At 35.6% G+C, this 24,538-nt stretch overlaps 1 protein-coding gene across 12 annotated transcripts in view; it reads right to left on the bottom strand.

Moving 5' to 3' along the window:
• EPHA6 (EPH receptor A6) overlaps positions 1 to 24,538 on the bottom strand; it is an 868,712-nt gene that overhangs the window by 663,593 nt on the left and 180,581 nt on the right. The gene's annotated exons all lie outside the window — the stretch shown is intronic.

A 24,538-nucleotide genomic window follows, 5' to 3' on the forward strand; every position in this document is an offset into this window, starting at 1 on the left:
CAGAAAATTAAATAAATTTGCAAATTAAAATACCATATTTAATTATGTCGTATCAAAACTTTCCCAAGTTAAAATGCCACACTGACCTTTCTAGGAATGCTCCTTAACCCTCATTGTATTTTTAAGTACTACAGATTTCATTATTGTCATCCCTTAGGAAATATATTATTTTTCTTTAAAAATAGAGAAATCAATGAAGTGCTAAAGGAAAAAAGATCATAATTCTATTTAACATAATTATAGTTATGAAAAAGTTCATATATGATTTGTTATTAGAAAAAAAATCATTTTCAAGTATTTTATAAGGAAATAGATGCCTGGAGGACAATTTTTCCCCAACATTACATTTTATCTAACAACTCATTGTTTTCTTAATGTCTCTTACCACACTCAAGCATTCAGCTGTGCATTTTAGTGTCAGTTGGCAAACCCTCGTGTATTTCCAGATGCATCTAATTCCTGAAAGATTATAAACCTTTCTAAAAATTAATGACCCAGGCAAAAGTCCTTCTATAAACAAACCATTTCTACTCATGAATCTTAATTAGTTGAAGTTTTTAAGCTAAGATTTCCCAAGTTCCCTCTATGAATGAAGAATATCTTTTTATTCTTAGCAACTACATCATAATACATTTGCAACATTCTTGGGACTTAAATAAGGTAGGCTATATATAAGCCCATGTTCTCAAATTTTAATGTGAGTAAGAATCACTTGGGAAGTTTGTTAAAAATGCACATCCCCTGTCTACATCCTCAGAGGTTCAGGTTCAGTAGGATTTGGCTAAGACACAGGAACTTTCATTTTTAATAAGCAGTCAGGTCATTGTGATGAAGGTTGCTCTAAAATGTATCTCTGATTTGGTGCTTTTTAAGAGTCAGTCTGCAACATTTTTGTAGTAGGAAAGTAAATCAAATGTGTCAGCCCAGTTTCCATTCAACTACTTAGAATCATGTAAGGATATGTAATTTAGATTCAGTTTTTCAAAAACACAGCTAATCTGGATCATCCTCATTATTGCCCAAAGAGGGAAATAAAAAAAAAATGAAAAATGGTAGAGAGGGCAATGAGAGGAGGAGGTAAAATCTCATTACCCTTCAAAAGGTTTACGAAAAAAAAGAAAAAATGTACCCACAGTAACTACTCAGTTACAGTGAAAGCAGGAAACTCTAAATACAAACACACATGGACATATACACACACCTAAATAGATTCTTATGGAGACTGAAACATCATTCTTGAACAAAGGGCAAAGAAATGAAAATGAAAATTTGTCATATAATATAGGATAAATAATTATAAGTATCAGGTAAAAATAAGAAAAAAATTCTCATTTTTTGAGAATAACACACCTTTTTTTCTTTTCTTTTTTTTTTTTTTGGCCATGCTATGCGGCATGTGGGATCCTAGTTCCCCTACCAGAGGACCCCTGCCTCCTGAAGTGGAAGCACAGAGTCTTAACCACTGGACCGCTGGGAAAGTCCCAATAATACACCTTTTTGAAGTACTAATTAGAAGAAATATTCCTTTCGTATTGTTGATAACTGTTACAGTCAAGATGTTTTTAAAAATAAAATTCAAACATTTTACTCATTTTCATACATAACATACCTACTTGTAAAATGAACATTTATTCTTCCCCTTATTTAAGCAGTTACTTATTTTAGTTTACTATTTTCTCATATCTTATGCCATTCTGTAACAACACACATTAAATTGTTCCAAAGGGAAAGTAAATGAAAGTAGAATAGAAATGCTGTTTTTTAAACTAAACATTCTTTTCTCTATACTAATACTTATGTTCAGTAGCTTCATAACAATTGTGTGTTTGTGAATAACAGAGGACATCTGGAGACCTACTTTTAGCCATTCATGTAACAAATCATTCTAAAGGAATGTTGAAACTGCAGGTTTTGATGCAGTGTCTCTTCTTAGGGATTCAGGTAGTTCTCTTCATCTGTGTTCTGTTACCATACGGTTATGTCAGAAACTGCTGCTTTCGCTGTCTACATGTTTTTTCCATCTATTGTTTGCTTAGAATTTTGCCACCTCATCTGTGGGGTGAGCCACATAGGAACTGGTTACCACCTAGCCATGAAGATACAAAGTATGGTAGGAAGAACACTGAATTTGAAGTTCCATCCCCAAGGTTAGGTGAAATACAAAGGCAGATCAATGTTATTTTGGTCCCCCAAATTACATAATTTGAGGTTTCCTTTAAGATAAAGTCACCAGGGCCTGGGGTCCATGAAAATGAGGGGCCCTGAAACTTAAACTTTGGTAGCAACATAGTAAATCTGCCTCTGGAGAGATACTCATAATTCACCATTATAATAAATGTAACATGGAAGGCATAATGTCTGCCCAACCTACATTACCAGAGTAATGTAAAGAGTCTAAATAGCATATTTAATGCACTGTCTTGCAAATGCGAGTTCATAGGCAGTAGTACCTCAGTATTAAGGCTGACTGATCCAGTCCCCTGAACCCAGGCTCCTTGGAACGTGGCTGCTTTTGCACAGCCTTTCTGGGTTCTTGGTTGTTTACTTTCCATGGTCTCCCTGGATTTCAACATTGCTTCACTGCACGATCAGTTCCAGTTTAGTCACTTTAGTAATCATTTATTAGGTGCCTAACTCTGGTCAAGAAATTACTTCCTATCCCCTCCTTTAAGTGCAATTCTGGCTCACTCTGGCTTCTACTTTAGCACTAGCACATGTGCCCATTCCAAACTTTCTGATCCCACCAGATCTCTTCAAATCTGGCTTCCTAGCCCTCCTTCAGATCAGATTTACTTACAAGTCTATTCAATACGAACCCCTGCCCTTATCCTAACTCCCACTCTTAACTCTTCTCTTGTGCCCTACACCCCTTGCCATTTATGCCCTGAGATGACATTGTTTTCAACAAATTTAACTTAAAAAGGATGCATGATAAAATTCATCATTTTATTCAGAGGTTACCATTAATACCCTATGTAAGGCTCCCACCCTAGGAAAGCCTCCTAATTGATCTCTGCTTTTAACTTTTCCAGTCTTACCAAACCAAAGGGGCAGTATATTTTATGCTTTGTAGGCCATCTGTGTCTCTATTGCAACTCTCATCTCTGCCATTGTAATGCAATTGAAAAGGCCATAAACAATACTTAAAAGAATGATCATGGTTGTATCCCAATATAACTGTATTTATGGTCACTTAAATCTGAATTTTGTATAATGTTCACATGTCATTAAATGTTCTTTAAATTTTTTTTTCAACCATTTAAAAATGTAAAAATCATTCTTAGGTTCTCCAGGTTGCCAACCCTTGGTCTACACTCTCCTGTACATTGCTTCCAGGTTCACCTTCAGTAAATACTCCTTTCACTGCTACCAGTAATTCCAGGTTCTTTAAATCTTCAGGATATCCCCCTTACCATTCACCTACCTTCAGCTAAAAGCAGACCTTTTTCTATTTTTGATTTTTTGAGGAACCTGTTTTCCATAGTGGCTGCACCAATTTACGTCCCCACCAACAGTGTATAAGGGTTCCCTTTTCCCCACATCCTCACCAGCACTTGTTATTTGCTGTTTTCTTTTTTTTAATGACAGCCATTCTTACAGGTGTGCGGTGGCAATCAATCTCATTATGGTTTTGATTTGCACTTCCCTGCTGGTTAGCAGTGTTGAGCATTTTTGCATGTGTCTGTTGGCCGTCTATATGTCTTCTTTGGAAAAATATCTATTCAGGTCCTCTGTCCAGTTTTTAATTGGGTGTTTTGACTTTTTTGATATTAAGTTGCATGAGTTCTTTATATAGTCTGGGTATTAATCCCCTATTGGATTTATAAATACTTTCTCCCATGCAGTAGGTTGCTATTCTGTTTTGTTGCTGGTTTCCTTCACTGTGCAAAAGCACTTAAGTTTAATGTAGTCTCATTTGTTTATTTTTGCTTTTGTTCCCCTTGCTTAAGGAGACAGATCCAAAAAAATATTGCTAAATGAACGTCAAAGAGGCACACTGCCTGTGCTTTCTTCTAGAAGTTTTATGGCATAAGGGCTTATATTTAAGTCTTTAAATCCATTTTAGATGATTCAGCAATTTCACTTCTGGATATTAATCTGAAGAAAACAAAAATACTAATTCGAAAAGATATATGCACCCCTATGTTCATTGCAGTATTGTGGGAAGACATTCAGGAGCCTTTCTGAAACCTTGAACATGTTAAAGTATGTGTGCCGAGCGATGGGATTCAGAATGTCCTGCTTGAGCAGTGGAGGAGCTGAGGGTGCGGGGCGTGGAGACTAATATCACCCTGTTTGGCCCTGAAGGATGGCTGGTTAGCCAAAGACGGGTAAGATTCCTCAGAGGAGGAACAACCTAAGACAGGCACAGCCGCAGAGGGGCCAGCAGGGGTGGTGCATAGAGCCTTCCTTATATCACCCTGTTTGGCCCTGGAGGATGACTGGTTAGCCAGAGACGGGTAACATTCCTCAAGGGAGGAACAACCTAAGACAGGCACAGTCGCAGAGGGGCCAACAGGGGTGGGGCACAGACCCCCTAATATCTGAGAGAGGTCTCCTGCCCCCAGGGCAGTTTTGCTCTCCACGCCCAGCTCAAATCCACACCTGCTCAACTCGGACCCAGGAGGCAAACAAAGATCATTGCCCCAGTCACCTGAGGTCTTTGATTGTTTATGGGAGTAACCTGAGAATGTTAGCCGAAGAACTCAATAAAAGCAACGTGGAATGAGTCAGCAGGGCTCTTGATCCCAGAGGTCTTGAGCCCCCCATCCCACTTTTCTCTTCAGTCTGTGTCTGTGTTTTCTTCAAGCTTGCGGCACCCGTCACTCACCTCAAGTCGCCAAGCTGGTCTCGGCACAGTATTATTTACAATAGTCAAGATATGGAAGCAACCTAAATGTCCTTCATTAGACAAATGGACAAAAAAGATACAGTATATACATATATATATATATATATATATATACACACGATGGAATATTACTCAGCCATAAAAATGAAATCTTGCCATTTGTGACAACATGGATGGATCTAGAGTGTATTATGTTAAGCAAAATGAGTCAAAGACAAATATTGCATGATCTCATTTATATGTGGACTCTAAAAAATAAAACAAACAAGCAAAATGAAATAAAAACAGACTCATAGGTAACGAGAACAAGCAGGTGTTTGCCAGAAGGGAGGAGAGGTTGGGTGAAATAGGTGAGGACAGTTAAGAGGTACAAACTTTCAGTTATAAAATAAGCCACAGGGATGTAATACGCTGCATGAGGAATATAGTCAATAATATGTTAATAACTTTGTGTGAGTACAGATGGTTACTAGACTTATCATGATGATCACTTCAAAATGTATGTAAATGTTGAATTGAATCATTACATAGTATATCTGAAACTAACATAATATTGTATGTAAACTATGTTTCAATTTAACAAAATTAAAATTTTTAAGAAAGTAGACCTTTTTCATGGACCATTTTCCTGGCTTCTGTTCTGAATTACTCTTATTTCTTTTGCAACATGTGCCCTACCTTCCTGACTGCTGTACCTGCAAGTCCTTTTATACTTTGTGGCATTATCACACTGCTTGGATATGGGCTTAGCACCATTCCATCACTCCTCACATTTTCCTCACTTTCATACCCCATCACAAGTCACAGTGTGCCTTTGGTTAGACAGAGGTAAACCTCTTAGATAGGGATGAAATTGTATCCAAGATAACTTGAGATGTTAAGACTTATTTATAGGATTTCCCAGGTGGTCCTCCTGGGTTTGCAATTAAGCCTCCTTGGTGGAAACAATAAGTATCATGTGACTTCGTTATTTAAAATCTTCAATAATCCCTCACTATCTTCAAATGAAATCCAAATTCCACAGTTAGGAATTCAAGTAGCTTTATAATGGCTTCTGACACATTTTTGGCTTTGCCTCTTAATCAATTCAATTAATTTACTTATGAGACCAAGATACACTTTTGCTTTCCCATACATTCAGTAATGAATTCCTCCATTTAATCATTCACTTAGTCAACAAGTATTGAATAGTTATTATATTCCAGACATAAATAAGGCAACGACAGAAACTTATAAAGCACATTCTTTTCCCTCAAGGAGTTCACACACTAATTGAACAGATCAAAAAATATATATATTGAAAGACTTTGATAATTGCTTAAACAGGAACATCAGTTCTTAGGGTAGAAAGGTAATAAGGAAAATATCCTGCAGGAGGTGACATTTGAGCTGTAAGCTGCCAAGTGGTAAAAATTTACCATCTAGAGATTGGAAGAAGATATTTCAAGGCAGTGTAAACACATGACAAAGTTCAGTGATGTAACAGAGGCACGGGGAGAGTATAACGTGTGTGGGTAACATAATATTAGAAGTGTGGCCTCTAGAGCCAGACTGCTGGGGTTCAAAACCCAGCTGTGCCATTTGCTAGCCGTGTGGCCTTAGGCAAGTCACGTTAGCTTTGTTTCTCATCTGTAAAATGGGAATAATAACAGCATTTTATCTCATTGGGTTTTCATGAGAAGTAACAGCTGGCATATAATGATAAATAAATGCTGACCATTACTATTACTGTGACCATTATCATTCTGGAGTATGCAGGTAGTTCACTGTGACTAATGGACAGAGGGCAAGCTGCATGAAATCATGAATGGCCTTATAACTGAACTATAACTTTTGGAATATACAATCTGCTATGTTTGGCTATGTATAACAGCAATCTCAAATAAATATCCGAATCTCTGGGGGGTGAGGCTCAAGTGTCAGTAAAACGTTCCAACTAACTCCATTGGGAAGCCAGGCTTGAGAACTTTTAACTGTATCAGTGAACTTGAATGGACTGGGAATTACTGAAAGTGACCTTTCTCTAGGAAATACTAGAGCATTTACCAATAACCTTGGGGTGCCACACCTATTATCCAATGAGCTTTAAAAATATAAATTCCTAAGTATCACCCTAGAGTTTTTGGTTTTATGGCTTTAAGTTGCATAGGGCCAAGGGGTGTTTATTTTTAAAAAGTATTCAAGGTTATTCTGATGTAGGTGACAAGCATATCAGACTTCCTATAACTTGTATGTCACTCAGATGACACAAAGTGTATAGTGCCTTGAATTATAATTGTTAAGTACATTTTTATCTCTTCCACAAATTAACAATTCCTGGTAGGCAAGGGCCAGGCCTTAAGCAACAGAAATTCTGAGCCACACATCAACATACATACTATAATTCTTTAAAGAGAAGATTTAATAAGTATTTCTATGTTCAATTTATTAGAGAAAAAAAAAGGCAGCTCTCTAGTGACATTTTCCAAATTCTACACGTCCCAGTGGCCATTTCTAAGATACGCTGTCAGCAGAAATAAAATTATTCAGGCTATTTAGTGATAAACAAATGAGTGATACATAGCTTATTAATTGTTTCACAGATTGCCTCCAGTAGAGTATTGCCATTCTCAATTTCCACAATTCTCTGAGGGTCCTGACAAGCCTATCTGAAATAGTATTACAGGACATGTTTCCAGGATAAACTTATTCTTTCTGACAAGATCTATATTTTCAATCAATAGAATCCTCATTCAAAAGGATTCTTCACACCACAGCTAAGTAAATTCAAGTTCTATATTAGTACATAAATTTATTGAGTGAATTCCAATGTTATGCTGAGGATCACATTTTTAAGTCTACTTTATTTCTAAAAAGTCAGGCTGAAATATAAATGCTTATGGCTTCATGGTAATGTTCTCTGCATGGGTAGGACCCAACAAATGAACAGTAATCTTTTAGTTTCTCCTGTCTAAGGCTGTGAGAAGTTATAAATAGACCAAAAAAAAAAAAGAAGAATCAAAAAAGCAGCAGCTATCAGAGGCGATCTTTGTGCTCAAAATAATGAGTCTCATAGTCATATATTGAATAGTTTCAGAACTGGAGATTAATATAGAGATTGTTAACATTATTTCTTTAGCCCTGCCTGAATTTCCACTTTAAAAAGATATCTCTGATATGAGGCCCTCCATATTACCTTAATGGTAATTTTTAATGCTTCTGAAAGCAACACACTGCATTTTTTGAGAAACATATCCTTTCTGGTACGCAACTGAAATTTTACAACAACCCATATATTTGGGCTTTTACACTCAACCCAAGGCTTACTACTGGCTGTGCCTTTTAACCTTCTGACACACAAACTAGCCAGAGTCACATATAGCCCAAGAGCAAATAAAACGTTAATCTATTTACTCATTGCTGGGTGAATTACTTCTGGAATGTCTGCTTCTCACCTTTTGTACCAAATCTTCTGTTTAATCAGAATCTTTTGGACACGATATTTGCTTTTGTATCTGAGTCTCTCTCTTCCTGGTCTCATATGGATTTAACACTTACTTGGAGGGTTTTTATCCAAACCTCTCAGTGATTCTGGACTCAAACCTGACCTAGTCCACTGTCCTAGATCACTCGTCAATTAGCAGAAGAAAATACCTGATTTGTCTTGACAGTTTTCAAATGACTTAAAGATAGTTATCCTTATTTACTCCTAATGCTCCTCTTTTAATTCCATTGAAATTTCAATGATTTTTTTCCACTAGGCACATTTTCCAAGTTAAGTTCTATACTGGTTAATAAGCTCTGTGCAAGCGGAGATGGCTTATAAATCTAGATTCACAAATCTACTTGAAAGCACTACCTGCACTTAAAATTCAACCTGACCCAACAAGAGCATTATTAACTTTACCACAAATCTGGTATTCTTCCTAATTGCTCTGTTGGATGCACACATTAACAGCCATGCTTTCTCCCACTTAAATTGCTAGAATAATGATTCACTGCTCCTGGGTACTTATTCTAGGAACCTGCTAACTGGTCTCCCTGCTTCCAATCTATTACCTTCAACCTATTTTCGACACAATAGCCACAGCGATCTCCTTAACCTACAACTCAAATCACGACACTTCTCTGATGAAAGCTGTCCAATGGCTGCTAACTCCCACTGAGTAAAAACCAAAGCCCTTATACTGGCCTTAGACAGGAGGTAGCTCTCCAGTACCTCCCTGACCTTGTATCCCATCATTCAATCCTCCCAATTCCACTGGCCTTGATGTTCTTCCAACCTACTTCCGCCTCAGGGCACTTGTTCTTGCCATTCCTTCTACCAGGAAAAATTGTCCCCCACATACCCTTAGGGCTGCTTCCCTCACCTCTTTCATGTCCTTACTCAAATATCACTCAAGTATCCCTCACCTCTTTCATGTCCTGACTTTTCTGACCACCTTATATAAAAATGCACAGTCCTCTGCCCCCACCACACTTCCTATTGCTTCTTCACTGCCTCTCCCTATTGTGTCTCTCTATAATTATACATTTTTAGTGCTTTTTGTTCATTAGCTGTCTCTCCCCACTAAAAACAAGCTCTTTGAGAGTGGAGATTTTTGTCTGATTTTGTTCACTGTTTTATCTTCAGTATGTGGCAATCAATAAATATTCACTGAATGAATGAATGCCCTATATACAGTGTATACATATTGAAGTTCTACTGATTTGATCCCTACAGTCTGTCTCCCATCAATCTCATCCATTACTGATGTCACAGCTCACAATCACATCACATTTTACTGGAATTATTGTCTTTCTCATGAAGTCTCCCACTAATCTAATACATCCCAAATTCTACTGAAAGAATAATCTTTATATTCAATTAATTTTAATGCCACTGTTTAACAAAAAAGTCACAATTACATGTGACATTCAAGATTCTTTTAATTTGACTCCTAGATGTTATATCCAAACCATTTGTGAATATGTATCACATTTTTCACCTCCATGGTTTTGCTTACAGGCCGTTTCCTATACCTGCAGCACCTCTCACTCCAGTCCCTGCTCATGAAACCCTATCTTCCTATCAAGTCATTACTCAATTATTACATTCTAAGTGTTTTATTCTCCCAGCCAAAAATAATTTAGATTTGACCATAGCACAACTAAATCTGCTTGTCTTAGCTTTCCTATTAATTTATAAACTCTTTACCTAGAGTGTCAAAATAAATCCTCATCTTAGGCAGTCATTATGTTTGTTTCATTGAAACATTTATGTGTTCCATATTCGCATTTTTATAGTTTCCCAAAAATACAATTTCTCTCTTTATCAATTATACTGATCAAGCTAAAACATATTTCTATGAGTAGAGCTGTGTGATAAACATTAAAAAATTCCATTAAAGTAGACATTGATCCATTTTTCAACAATCCTGGAAAGCTTATTTCCTCACTTGTCTATAAGGCTATTGAAAATGACTGCCAATGTCTTGCTGAAATTGACATCAACTATAGCATTTCTCCAGAAACTCTTTAAGAAGGAAAATGTAGTTACCTTGATAAGCCTGTTTTTAATGAACTTGTATTCCCAATGATCACTGCTTCTTTCCTTCCAACTGAAGGTATGCAAACCAATTATTTAATAACCCATCCTACCATTTTACATATATTAATTAGACTCAAGCACATTGCACTGAAGATTTAAGTTTTTAAATATTCTGCACATAGTTTTCCTATCTCTAATACAAAGTTGAACATCTCACATGATATGAGTTACAAATCCCTTCAATCAGAATGTGGATAGTAGTTTCCATTTTTAATGGTTTCTCATATTCTTAGAGAACCTCATATATTGATTAAATCAGTATGTTCAATATTTTTCTTTATACTTTGCCTTGATGGGTCTTATTTAAGAAATTCATATGTATCCTATCATCATACCTAATACACAAATTCAAATCCAGGTTGATAGAAACTTAATAAAATCAAATATGTCAAAACACTTAAAATAATATGTAGAGTGTCTACAATGGTAGGGTACATATGGATTTCTTAAACAGGATCAAGCAAGACGAACTTTCAATAATACTTTGAACTGAATTATTCATTCAGACAAACTGTATATTAGTCTGTCAACATTCATGATATACATTTATATATTCTGAGTACTGAAGGTTCTCATCAATGAATACAGTATATTTATCAACTTAGTTTCATTTTTTGGCCTTTAATAATGTTTTATAATTATTTTCTAAAGATTTTGCAGGGCTTATCTTTTCCTAGGATCCCTACAGTGTCTGATGATTTTTATAAATTGACTCTTCCTTTCAATTATAATTTCTAATTGCTTCTTCTTGGTAGATAGAAACTCCTGGCTTTTGTAAATTGATTGTGTTCAGTGAAACTGTTGTGCTCTCTTATTGATTTGTATAGATTATTGCTCTATTACCTTAGAGTTTCTATACAGATAACGCTCTCTCTGAATAATAGCAATCTTATTTCTTCCTTTCCATTCTTAAATGTTTTCTGTCCTTAGAAGAAGGGCATCTAGCAAAATTCTGAAAAAAATATACAATAATGTATATTTTTGATTTACAAATCCTTTATGTTAAGAAAATTCCATTCTATTCCTTCTATGCCGTCTTTATCATGAATAGGTGTTAAATCTTATCAAAGGATCTTCCTGCATCCACTGAAATGATCCTATTTCTCCTTTAACCAGCTAATGCTATAAATTACATTAAAAGATTTTATGTTAAAATATCTTTGAATACCTGAGATAAAATCAACTAGGTCATGCTATATTACTTTTTACACATTGTTGAACTCAGCCTTCTATTTTTTGTAAGACCTTGATGTTTTTGTTCAAATATGAGAATGGCTTGATTTCTCATTTTTTATACTACCCTTGTGTAGATTTGGTATTAAGGTTACAATCGGCTTTATAAGTTAGGAATAGTGCCTCTTTTTTAATCAGTGGAGAAATTTGCATAAAGTGGGAATTTTCTGCTTCTTGAAGATTTCAGTGCTTCCCAGAAACTGAAACATGCTTACCTAGTCCATTCACTTCCAGACTCCTGGATGTCTATTTTGCACTGTCAATGTTTTCAGATCTCCAACATCTCTGCTTCCCATCACTCTGACAGCTGCCTTGCTTCTCATATTATTGTGAAAATGAAGTCAATCAAAAGACTATCAACAAACTTCCACCACTGTTAAGTACCCACATATCTACATCTGTACCCATCTTGTTTCAACAAAGGAAGTGATCATTTACTGCTGACAAACATCTGGCCATTTTACCACCTCAACTATTCAAAAAACACATGGACAAAGCATATCATCTTTGTATAATGGGACTATGGGTAACTGTTTTCTTACTATTCTCTATTCATAAAATTTCTAAACAGTTTATGTATTCCTTTTTAATCAGAAAACAATGAAATAGGAGATTTTAGAATTTAAAAGTATTTATCTATATTTTTCTGTGTTATGATAAAATTACTTGGAGTATTTTACTACTTTTTTTCCGATTGAGAAGGAAAATCAAGGAAGGCAAAGAAAAATGAAATGGATAAAGCAGATTAGTGTTTCACACCCATCATAAAAAGACCGTCTGATAAATGTTGACTGTGTGGTTTTTGCTCTATCCTATTTATGGTAATTTATCATTTTGTGACATTTCAACCCTTCTTAATCATATTGTAATTAGCTTAGAATGTAGCCATCTGCCAAGAAAACAATTCTGATTGAACACTACAGGGTATGAAATATCAGTATCAGATATTTGCTTTAAAATGGTACATGTGAGAAAGAGTATCTACAATTTTTTAAATAAATTTACTTATTTATTTACTGGCTGCGTTGGGTCTTCATTACTTCATGCAGGCTTTTCATGTAGAATCTTCCCAAGCCACGGATCGAACCTGTGTTCCCCGCATTCGCAGGTGGATTCTGAACCACTACATCACTAGGGAAGTCCCAAGAATCTACAACTTTTAAACTACACTTACTAAATGATGTTTTAGACATCATGCTAGATATCACATTAAATTAAAATAGCATTATTTATTTAAAAAATTGCATCCAAATTTAGCTATGGAATACATTAAATGCCATTCATACAAATTAGATATTAAGATATAGCCATAAATACATACTTAAACTTCAACATATTCAAATTGGATAAAATTCTTCACAATAAAGGAGTCTTCTATAAGTTTATCTGCATGAGAAAAGTTATTAACTTAAGACTGTCTAAAGGCTTACTAATTTTTTTTTTAGTTAGACAAAGTTCTAAGCATTTACCTTAATATATTCACTTTAATTTTTAAAAAAAGTTGGGATCACCAAACTTTCTGTAGTTTACTCCATTTTTTCATTATATTTACTGTATCCCTAAGGCATAGTCCAACAATTATTTGAAAGTCAAGCTGATTAAGTCCTTGTGTCACATGCAAGCCCAGAGATTTCTGTTTGGAATTTTATAGTTCAGTTTATTGATCCATTTTTTTCTTTCTTTCCTTCATTCTTTCTTCCCCTCCTCCCTTTGTTCTTTCTCTCCTTCTTTTATTCATTAAGCATTTTAATAGGCATCTTAATGTTAGGTTGAGATTTAAAGAACTATGCTAGTTAGAAAGAAGTTGCCAGTGAAGTCCTAGAACATCCAAAGAAGCCCATTATCTATCACTTACCAGGTATTTCACCTTAGGAAAACTGTAGAATGATTAAAAATATTTGTTTTCTCATGTGAAAAACATTTGAGCCAACCAATCTTACAGAATTTAGTCTATTAAACTCAATGGCACAAAGCACCATACATGGCATATAGAAGTTGATTAATTGAAAGTAAATTCCATTTTCTTGCTCAGAGTGGTTGATTAATAAAGAAAATAATTACATTCAATGTGAAACATTTTAAGATTGTGTTATAAGCAAAATGCTAATGAAACACAGAAGAAGGAATACTTACATCTTCTTGCAAAAGATAGATTATGAATATTTGGCTGAATCCCAAATAAAGTCTGGGCAGGTATTCCACGTGTGGAAAACAGTATCTGCAATATATGGAGCTTAAAACTGCACTGAATCTACAGAGAGTATATGTGGCTGGAGGTAGGAAGCCTTGGAGAAGTAGGAAAAGATTATGTAGGGAAACAGTCTTCGAAAAAGCATGAATGTCATACTAAGGAACTGAGTGTCGTATATGGAACAGGGATTTCCAACCAGCGTGGATACTGATCCTTCCAGCCATCAAGGCTTTTGGCAGGGCCTGGGGCAGCCCTTGGGGTCAAGCACCTCTAGCAACATATAGGCATATTGACCCCACTGTGCTGAACAGATATATTTTCCAAGATATTATTTATATCCAGAAAGAAGGACACTGTATGCTGGTTTATCTTATGATCATTTTGAGCAATGTGTCTGTTCTCATAGGCACACATAAACCCAATGTAAATATATATTGGCTTAGGTGGGAAAAATCTGTTGAAAAAGGAATTATGTTGAACCCTTTAAATATTGATGTGTTAGTAAGTTAAGTATTTTCTCATCAGTGTTTAATAAATTTATAGGGAATATGAGTAATATCTGTGCACTCTGAGACAACCACAAATTCATATGGATAGATATCAGAAAAGATTGTTAAAAAACAAACTGGGGAGTTATAAAAAAATAAATAAAATAAAATAGACTTGGAAACATCTATATATTTCTATATGTTCATCTATATTAACCTTATAATAAATATACTGGGTTTTATAGTTGCTAAATTTTAAATGTTTCTTATCTTGACTGGACATTGGAAAAAGCAATGGACATTGAGGAGACAAGAAAAAAGGTCACAGATAAAAGTGCGAGGGTGGAAGGAAATAATCCAGATGAAGAACCTACTTTGAAAAGGGGCATTACGCTGTAGCCCCTGTAGGTTGGTACAAAATCAGTTAGTGCTTTCTTAGTATTTGCTGAAGAGTATCAGCACAGAAAATGTCTCTATTCTTGGAAAAGTCTTCCAGGGTTCCTAATACATAGAGTGACCCACTTACATTTTACAAGTGTCTATTTATTTCTGCTCAGAGGATTAGGGTATCCTTTTGGGGCATATGGTTAAACATAGTTACAAAAGGGGAGGAGCGAGCAGCTCTGGTTTGGGTATTCACAGCTGACTGGCTATCCCTGCCAAGAGAGAGTTGGCCTGTCTGTAGAGCTGCTGCTGAGCTATTACACCTTCCTCTTGTCCTAACATAAGCTACTTTGCCTTTGGCGCATGATTTTCAAAAGCTAAGGCTCTTGGGTCAATTCCAACACATTTAAGAATTTCAAAAACAAAGAATAAAAGTCCAGCCTGCTTTATCTAAAAAAAATGTTATAGGATTAAACAAAAAAGGATGAAGTACAAGATCAAAGCAGTATTTGTGTGAGTCAGTGGCTGCAGCAAAGAGTTGTTTCATTTTGCCGCTCTGCTATTACAGGTAACTTTTTGCCACCTACTGTCTGCTCTGAGGGCTCACCTGCTGAGATCAAGCTGGCAGGGAGCTACACTCCTAGGCCAAGTCATCATACCAGGCCCTACGCTGCCTGCTATAGAGAATATGAGCAGTATGTGGGTTGTCAAGAGTTTAGTTTGATCTGATTGTACACAGGGCAGTACATCTGATCGTACTGCTCATATTTGGATGTAGACAAGTGTATGCTTTTCTACTCATAGCCTAGTCTGAGATTAAAAAAGTCCACAGTCCCTCCTGCTGAGTAACCTTGCCTGCTCTGAAAGCTGGGGAGTTCTCTAATGGCTGGAACCTAGGATGAATCTATGCGGAAGCAAACACCTAGCATTTGTATTCCAGTCCAACAGAAAGTTCTAAACATGGAGAGTCAGACAAAAAATGTGAAGGTGTGAGAACAGGCAGTCATAGGAAAGGGCGTCTTCTCCTAGGTTTATATCTGGTTTACAAATAATGCAAAATTCTCCCAAATGATATAATTCACTTTATACTATTACACATATATGATTACAAAGAAGCAGCTAGTGCTTCCAGGAGTGATGTCAAATACACTCAAAATTCTCAGTTCCATTTGCAACCCCAGGCTTTAAATCAGAGGGATAAGGATTGGCAAGAGCCAGGGGAGGTATCTGATTTCAAGGAGTTAAATAATGGTCATGTGGCAATAACAATATAAAATTATGGGATAAATGCTCTAAAAGAGGTATGAATGTAATATCGTACAACTGCAAAGGACCAGTGAGAAAGTCAGCCCAGTAGTGGTGGGATCATCTATTTGGATGCTTTTGACTAAGAATTCTTGGCACAGAGAAAAGAAAAGAAACTAAAGACAGTATGCTAATTCATTCCAACCTTTTATAAACAAACAAAAATAAAAACAAGAAGCAATGGAGGGGAGAAAATGAGAAAGTTCTCTGAATAAAGGCTATTAGAATTCTTGCATAAACAGGTCCATTGGTGTGATATTCTTTTCAGAAGTGTCAGCATTAAATTCTAAACATATGGGTACAATATGTTTACCAATGATATACAAAATTTTAAATCCATGGGCACGCATAAAATACAGGTAAGACCCAGAGAACAAATGGTTAATTTAATTTCCCCATTCCAACATAAACAAATGCATCACTTCTCTGGTGTTACTGATTTTAAAATAAATGATCTCTGAAGGATCTGAAGTAGCTAAAGAATTAAATTATTTTATTTCAGGAACCATCTCCAGGGAGAAGGAGAATCCTTGGATTGTTATAGCTATGTGAAAATCAGTTGGGATTGATCAGAGAAAAAGAGTTGTAATAATAATACAGAAAACACTCCAAGGAGTTCAAGTTCCCATAACACGAAGAATTCATAATAAGCTTTTCTATCCTTAAGAGCAAAGGCCATGGTAAATTGAAGATGGCTTGTACACTTTAATCAAGAGCTATTATATTTTGTTTTTTTCTTACTTTAACAACTTATTTTGATATAAAATCTCAGACATAATAAAGTTGTTTTATGTTATAAAACATGATCCATATTTACAATATTGATTCAAAGTCCTTATCAAAATTCCCATTGTATCATATTAGTTGATTTGTATGGCAAGTATATTTTAATTATTATCTCCCCATGCTTTTTGAAACTTGAGACCCAAATGGTTAGTATCTGAAAATTATTAAAAATAAAGGCAATGACAGTTGAGAATGCCTAAATTCTTTATTTCCAAGGAGACATCAAGAATTCAGTGCTGATAAATGTATATATTTGTAATACTGATAAACAGCATCATCATTATTATAATTATCAGATGTGGGTCTCCTTTTAACTACCATTCTTCCCACTTGAGTCTATAGTGTATCTCAAGTAACACGCCAATAGATTGCTTTGAATTGTTCTCTTTCTCTTTTCTGAGTCATGTTGTCTCTTCATTGTCCTCTGCAGTTTTATTGAACTTGGTAGTGTAAAGGTTACAAGGGCTCACTCTGAGGCTGTAATTTGCTCAGTATCCAATTATATTACAAGGACTTACTGCCTAACTGCTTACTTCAAAATGTCCCCTGGCTGCAACAAAACAGCTAGGATCTAAAGCTATAAACTTGTAGCAAACAGCTGCCACTTTTTCTCTTAACTCCTTACTAGCTGCTACACGTAAGGTTTATGTAAACATGCATTTAAAACCATCTATTAAGGAGCCTGCCAGCCGCAACTAAGGAGCACATGTGCCACAACTAAGGAGCTACCTGCTGCAACTAAGACCTGGAGCAACCAAATAAACAAATAAATAAATAAATAAATATGTTTTTAAAAATCTTATTTCTTCAGGATATTCGAAACTAAAATCTAAAAGTAAAATGGTCAAAATTGAGAAATATTTGAAGTCAAACAAAAATACATATACTCATAATATTCTACTATCTCCTACTTTAAAAATAAATGTTTCCATGTCTCATAATCCATTCCAACTAATTATTTCTCTCCTTTTCCATAATTTTGCTATTGACGGTATCTTTACATCCTCATCTCCCATTCTTAAATCTACTAAACCTGGTTATATCTCTACCTCTCCCTAAATTTTATTTTAAGATCATCTGATTGAATCCTGTTAGTTGCAAATTCCAATGGACAATTTATCCCCAAATTTCATTTTGACTGACCTTTTCAGTACTCAACATAAACATGCTTGAATTTTTTTTGCGCTTCATATACTTCAGTGTGACCATGACTTACTGCTTTCTCTCTTTCTTTACTAACTCTCCCTTTCCAATCTTCCTCCTAAATCCTTTCAATTGCCAACTAGGCCATCTTTTCTTTCTCTATACTCTCTCCCTAACCAAGCACATCAATTCCCAAATTTAAAGACTATCTCTATGTTGTTGACTATTAGGTAAAATTTTCCAGTGCATATAGAGTGTTACATACAATTCTGTATCTCCATTTTATTGCCTTACTACAGTCTCACATTTAATGTGCCCACAATTAACCTCTTTTTCTCCTAAAATCAGTTTTTTTCCACCACCTTTTGGTATCACATACTTGATTTCTCCCACTTTCTCCCCTTACCTAATATTCAATACAACCACAAATTCTACTCTCTACCCCCTAAATACAAAATTTAATCATCTGCAAATACTATCTCAGAAACATCTCCTCTTTTCTTTACTACCACTACCCTTGTCCTATCAAATATGATCTCTCATCCAGTCTAACTGGTTTCCTTGCTTCCTTTCTTGCCTCTTATAATCCACTATCCTTTCATCGAATCATATCGAATCCCCACCCCCCTACTCCCCATCATTTAAAATCCTTCAGTGATTTTCCATTGCATTCAGAACAAAATCCAAATTTCCTAGCAGGGCATATAAATCCTGTGTGACCACACCCTCTGTCATCCTTTCAACTTTCTCTTTCACTCACACAATTATTCAATATATGCCTGACACATCAGTACTCTCTTGAAAAAGTCAAATATATCCTGCCTAAAGGTCTTTGCACGTGATATTCTCTCTGCTAATATACTTTGTTAGCATCTCCTTCATATTCTTCAGGTTTCAGGCAAACTGGCATGTGTTCGAAGAAGTCTTTCCTAACTATTCCCAACTTTAGACCTCTAGTTATTCTCTATTTCATGTTTTTATACTTCACAATAATTTTCAAGTCATGATTTTTATGTAAGTGTATATGCATGTGTATGTGTGTGTATAACTATCCCATGGAAATATAAGATCCTTGAAGACAGGAACCATCTGTTTTATCATTTTTTTTTCTTAGTAACTAGCATAGTCCAGATACATAGTAGATGCTTTAACACGTTTGGTTAAGCTATCTACTGTTTAGTTTGCCTAAATACAGTTTTTGAATAACTCCACTGTAGTTTAATTGTTTATGAACAAAGTTAAATGTTTTGCGTATTAAAATCTCAATATTGGAAGATGAAGGGGAGCAAAATATCCCACCCACAAATGTGCCACTTTGGCATGTGAATTATTTTAAGGTGAATTCAATTAAGACCCAGGTTAAAATAATTTTGACCTCAGGAAAAAATTTTTTACCTCTTCCTTAACTATCTAAAACAATTTAGATAGGAGGTCTGGCCCAGAAAAAGAGCTATTAACAGAGATAACATTTTTCTGAATGATTTATCAGTATGGCAGGGCAAATATCTAATTACCAAACATCTGCTCTTCTTATTGTCCTATGAATTATCTTACTCCCCTTTGAAGCCCCAGGCCCTATTCCACTCCTTAGCTCAGGATGGCATATGAGCCTCAACTGACTCGCCTTTGGGTCTCATATTTTTATGGGGCTCCTGCACTTAAGTACTTAAATTTGTTTTTCTCCTCTTAATCTGTCTTATGTCAATTTAATTAATAGACCAGCCAAAAGAACCTAGAAGAGAAGAAGGAAATGTTTTCGTCCCTTGCAAGGTACTCTTAAAAATCTCATGATGGTCTATTATATTATCTCACAAAAAAACTGTTTAGAATGACATTACAGTAAAGCATTTAACATATATTTGGTTAAAACTGTTTTCAAGAAACAAAGCTTAAGACAAGGATTCAGACATATGTGATGTATTGTGAATATGTTTTCAAGGGAAATGAGAGAATCCAGACAGAACAGGAAAAGGAGCAATGGAAGGATGTTATCTCAGTTACAGTCGAGCTTTGGCTAAATCCCACAACGAACTACAGAACATAAATTACACCACAGCTTTTCTTACTTTAAGGGTTCCAGTCTTTTGAAACTCCATGTTAATCTATTCATGACTACAGGTTTCTCCAGGGCTTCCTAGGGGACATAGCTTCCCTGGACAGGCAGCTCCCCGCCAAGGACAGTTCTTAGAGAAGAGAGAAGCTATGCACCATTAGCAGCCAACACTCAACAGCTGAGGTATGCGTGTACTTGCTCAGTAAACAGGATATGGGCAGGGAGGACAGAGTGCCATTACATACACTTTTTCATTTAAACAATCATCTAATATGATTATTAGTCCTGTTTGATAATGATGAAATTAAATGTAAAACTTTATATGATTAGTTCAAGAGAAAACTCTAGCACAGGATACTGCCCCAAATGGAACCCAGGGCTTTCACTCTAAAACCAAGTCTTCTATCCATTGAATCCTGCTTTGTACATGCAAAGGAATCCTATAGAATTGAAGAACCTCCAAACTCAGGGACAAAAACATTACTTAGTTGCCAATGACATTTTTAAGTTAGGTAATAAAGAAATTAAAGAATTAAAGAGTAAAAGAATTAAAGAGTATTAAAGAATTAAAAAGTAAAAACTCATGACAGTTTTTAATAATGATTTTGTTCTGCTCCTCATAAATAGAATCATATTAGTAATGGAGATTAAAAATAGCTAGCACCCATTTGGTGTTTACTACATGACTATGATTATGTTGATGTCTTTGAAGGTATTTTCATATTTAATACTTTCTATAGCCTAATGGGATAGATGCTATTGCTGTTCCTATCAAACAGATGAAAAACTAAACCACAAAATTTTTGTCTTGCTTAAGGTCATAAACTGGTAAGTAGCATATCTGGACTTGAACCCAAGTTAGCCTGACACTAGATTTTGTATTACTAATCAATGTCACTGGCAAAATGAATTAATGTATCTAATCCTGTATATAACAAAATGACTCCATTTCTAGGACAAAAGTCTTATGAGAGAAAAATAGAACAAAAATATCTCAGAAAGTGATAAAAGAATTAATGACATAATCCACACTGTATTTTCCAAATCATCCTAATTACTGAAATACAGTAAGGGTTAAATCAAAGCACTATCATGTGTCTTGTCATAACAAATGAAAAATTCAAATACATAGCAAGGGACTGAAGAAAAGAAAAACAGATGTAACTCTGAAATGAGAAATCTCTGACAACAAATGAAATATCCATCTTTACAGACAGAAAGTTGAGAATATAAAGAAAATTATTTTGGAATATGGAATATGCTACAAAAATCCTGTAATTTTGAAGGCTAAATTCCCAACAATAGAACTATACATAAAAAGATTTTTATCATTAAGGCACAATCCATTCCTTTCAATACATCCATTCATTTTTAAAATGAAATCCTAAGAGCTGTTGTGACAGATTTTCAGATACATGAATCAAATATTAAATAGCAAAGAATCAAGGAAAAAGTAACATGATACTAGAAGAGGCATATCACTGCTTCAAAATATACTTGGGGATATATTAAGAAAGAAAAGAATGATAAAAGGGCAACATGTAAAAAGTCCTAGTGGCTATAAAAGTTATGTACCACTAGAGCTTACTTCTCAACTGTGCATTCTATACAAAAAAGAAATTTTATCTGCAAAGCATCCTGCTGAGGGACTTGAATTGCTGAAAAGGTAAGGTGCTCTCTCTAGCATAAGAAAAAAGAAGAGAGGAGAAAGGCAGGGGGAAAGCAACCTGGGAAGGATAAGCCAAAATAACAGTGAAAATTGCTGGTGCTTGTGCTCTTCTTTGGGGGAAAATTAGAGTGTTTTTGACCTACAGAAATATCCTATATAAAGAATTATTTCACTTGTTTCTCAAAGAATTTCACTTGTATCTAAAAGGATTTTGTAGAAACTCTAAATCTTAATTGAGAGCAAAATAAGGAACAGGGTGTTAAAAATAATGAATAGGATTTACATTTACTCTTAAATTATCCCAAAGAGTCTGGCATTATATTCTGGAGCTATAATAACATATGGAACTACGGCTACAATTTTATCTCTTTCAAATGAATTTTTAACACTCACACAGTACAACAGTGGTCAAGGAAGTTTTCAAACTGCATTTTAAAGAACCTAAGTTGCTCTGATGTCTCAGAAAAGTTCAGTGTGAAGAATAAGAGGACTTCTGCATGTGTTTTATATACTTCCATAAACAATTCAATTTGGAACCTAAAATCAGTACTCGGGGTATGTGGGAAGACATTCAGGAGCCTTTCTGAAACCTTGAAAATGTTAAAGTATGTGTGCCGAGCGATGGGATTCAGAATGTCCTGCTTGAGCAGTGGAGGAGCTGAGGGTGCGGGGCATGGAGACTATGGGGGCATAGGCAGAGGGTTAACCGTCTCTAGGGGCGCAGCCCCTTTCTCACTGCACACCTCGTATCACCCTGTTTGGCCCTGCAGGATGGCTGGTTAGCCAAAGACGGGTAAGATTCCTCAGAGGAGGAACAACCTAAGACAGGCACAGCCGCAGAGGGGCCAGCAGGGGTGGTGCATAGAGCCTTCCTTATATCACCCTGTTTGGCCCTGGAGGATGACTGGTTAGCCAGAGACAGGTAACATTCCTCAAGGGAGGAACAACCTAAGACAGTCACAGTCGCAGAGGGGCCAACAGGGGTGGGGCACAGACCCCCTAATATCTGAGAGAGGTCTCCTGCCCCCAGGGCAGTTTTGCTCTCCACGCCCAGCTCAAATCCACACCTGCTCAACTCGGACCCAGGAGGCAAACAAAGATCATTGCCCCAGTCATGTGAGGCCTTTGATTGTTTATGGGAGTAACCTGAGAATGTTAGAGGAGAAACCAATAAAAGCAACGCGGGATGAGTCAGCAGGGCTCTTGATCCCAGAGGTCTTGAGCCCCCCCCCCCCCCGCCCCCATCCCACTTTTCTCTTCAGTCTGTGTCTGTGTTTTCTTCAAGCTTGCGGCACCCCTCACTCACCTCGAGTCGCGGAGCTGGTCTCAGCAGGCGTAGGGGAGGGGCACATGCATACACATTAATTTTAGTAGCCTGCTTATGTTACTTTGAAAACAACTGGTGTAGGTAGTCTACTAATAGTAAAAGCTAAGCCTGGAAGATTTTAAGCAATCAGGTAAAAGGAAAGCCATCTGCTCAGACACAACTGAATTCTAGACGTTTTAAAACAACAATTTATTGCTGGAGGTAACTTCCAGCAAGGAATAATGCCTTTAGAGGAACACATTTGCTGATGCAAAAATTAAAGGAAATTCTAACAGAAACTGAATCTTCTATTTAGAAAATTGGATGAACCATTCACATTATACTAAATGGTGTTTTCATGGACAACAGTTTTATATATTAAGTCTATAAAAGATAAAAATATTGAGGTTGTGATAATGTACACTTATGGCACTGACAATTACAAAGACTGTAAAACTGTCCCCAAGGAACGAAAGTAGAGTTCAGTTTGCTATATCTGTTCACATTAACAGCTCATTAGAGGTCAGGAAGTAAAAAACTCATCACTAGGATCAGATAATTTTTTATACAAATGAAATTATAATTCAGAAATGAATCACTTTCATTTTTAACAATAGGAACTGTTTGACTGTATCAGTTGAGAAAAGAATGCTCAAATTGAAAGTTGTCAAATTGAAAGTGTTTTTTTGTTCTTAAAGTAGCAACGTAGAGAGATTAGAACGCTGCCTTAGAATACAATCAGTGTGTGATACAGAGGGACAGAGTTATGCTCAATAATAAGGTTATAAATGAATGAGACAACTAAGGTGAACCCCCTTAAATCCAAAATAAGAGGTTTTTTGTTTGTCTTTGGTTTTAGTTCATAATAATTCTTAAAAAATGTTATTTGATTTATAAAACCACAAGACACTTGTATATATATTCTATAATCAAGATTTTCATTACTTCAAAAAACATGGATTATAATTTTGGAGGGTGACTAGGCATAATAGCATTTTTTTTTTGCATTCTTGGAATGATGCAGCTCTGATTTGGGGCTATTTTCTGATGTAGTCTTATTGAACCTCAATGCCACTGCCATAGTAATGAACTTGGGTTTTTCAATAGTCTTACATTTCTGAAATTAAGGGTTGTGTGTTTTGGAGGGGTGTCTGAACTGACATTCCATACCATCTTTTATTCTAGCTATTGAGTTAAGAATATGTTCAATTTGCTGTAAAATATGGTCAGCATTATGGTACTGTATCCAGTCAAGCACCATCATATGGCTACTACTTTTTACCATTAAAACTGGAATGTTTTTATTTCTTTTCTTACTAGTGATCTTTAAATAATTTGTTTTAAATATTGCTTCTAGAGTTTTCTTAAAGATCTATGATATATGTGGTGATAATTCAGGATGTTACTTCATTGCTTATTTGTGGTGATAGACTATCTTTCATCTATATCGTTAAAATTAAGTATTTCAATTTTTCCTAGATTAAATTTTGTCCATAATAATTATCAACAAGTTTTCTTCAATGCAGAATGATCTAACATCCATGCACAACAGAACACTT

Source organism: Hippopotamus amphibius, chromosome 10 (genome assembly GCF_030028045.1).
Source record: "Hippopotamus amphibius kiboko isolate mHipAmp2 chromosome 10, mHipAmp2.hap2, whole genome shotgun sequence".
NCBI classification, from domain to species: domain Eukaryota; kingdom Metazoa; phylum Chordata; class Mammalia; order Artiodactyla; family Hippopotamidae; genus Hippopotamus; species Hippopotamus amphibius.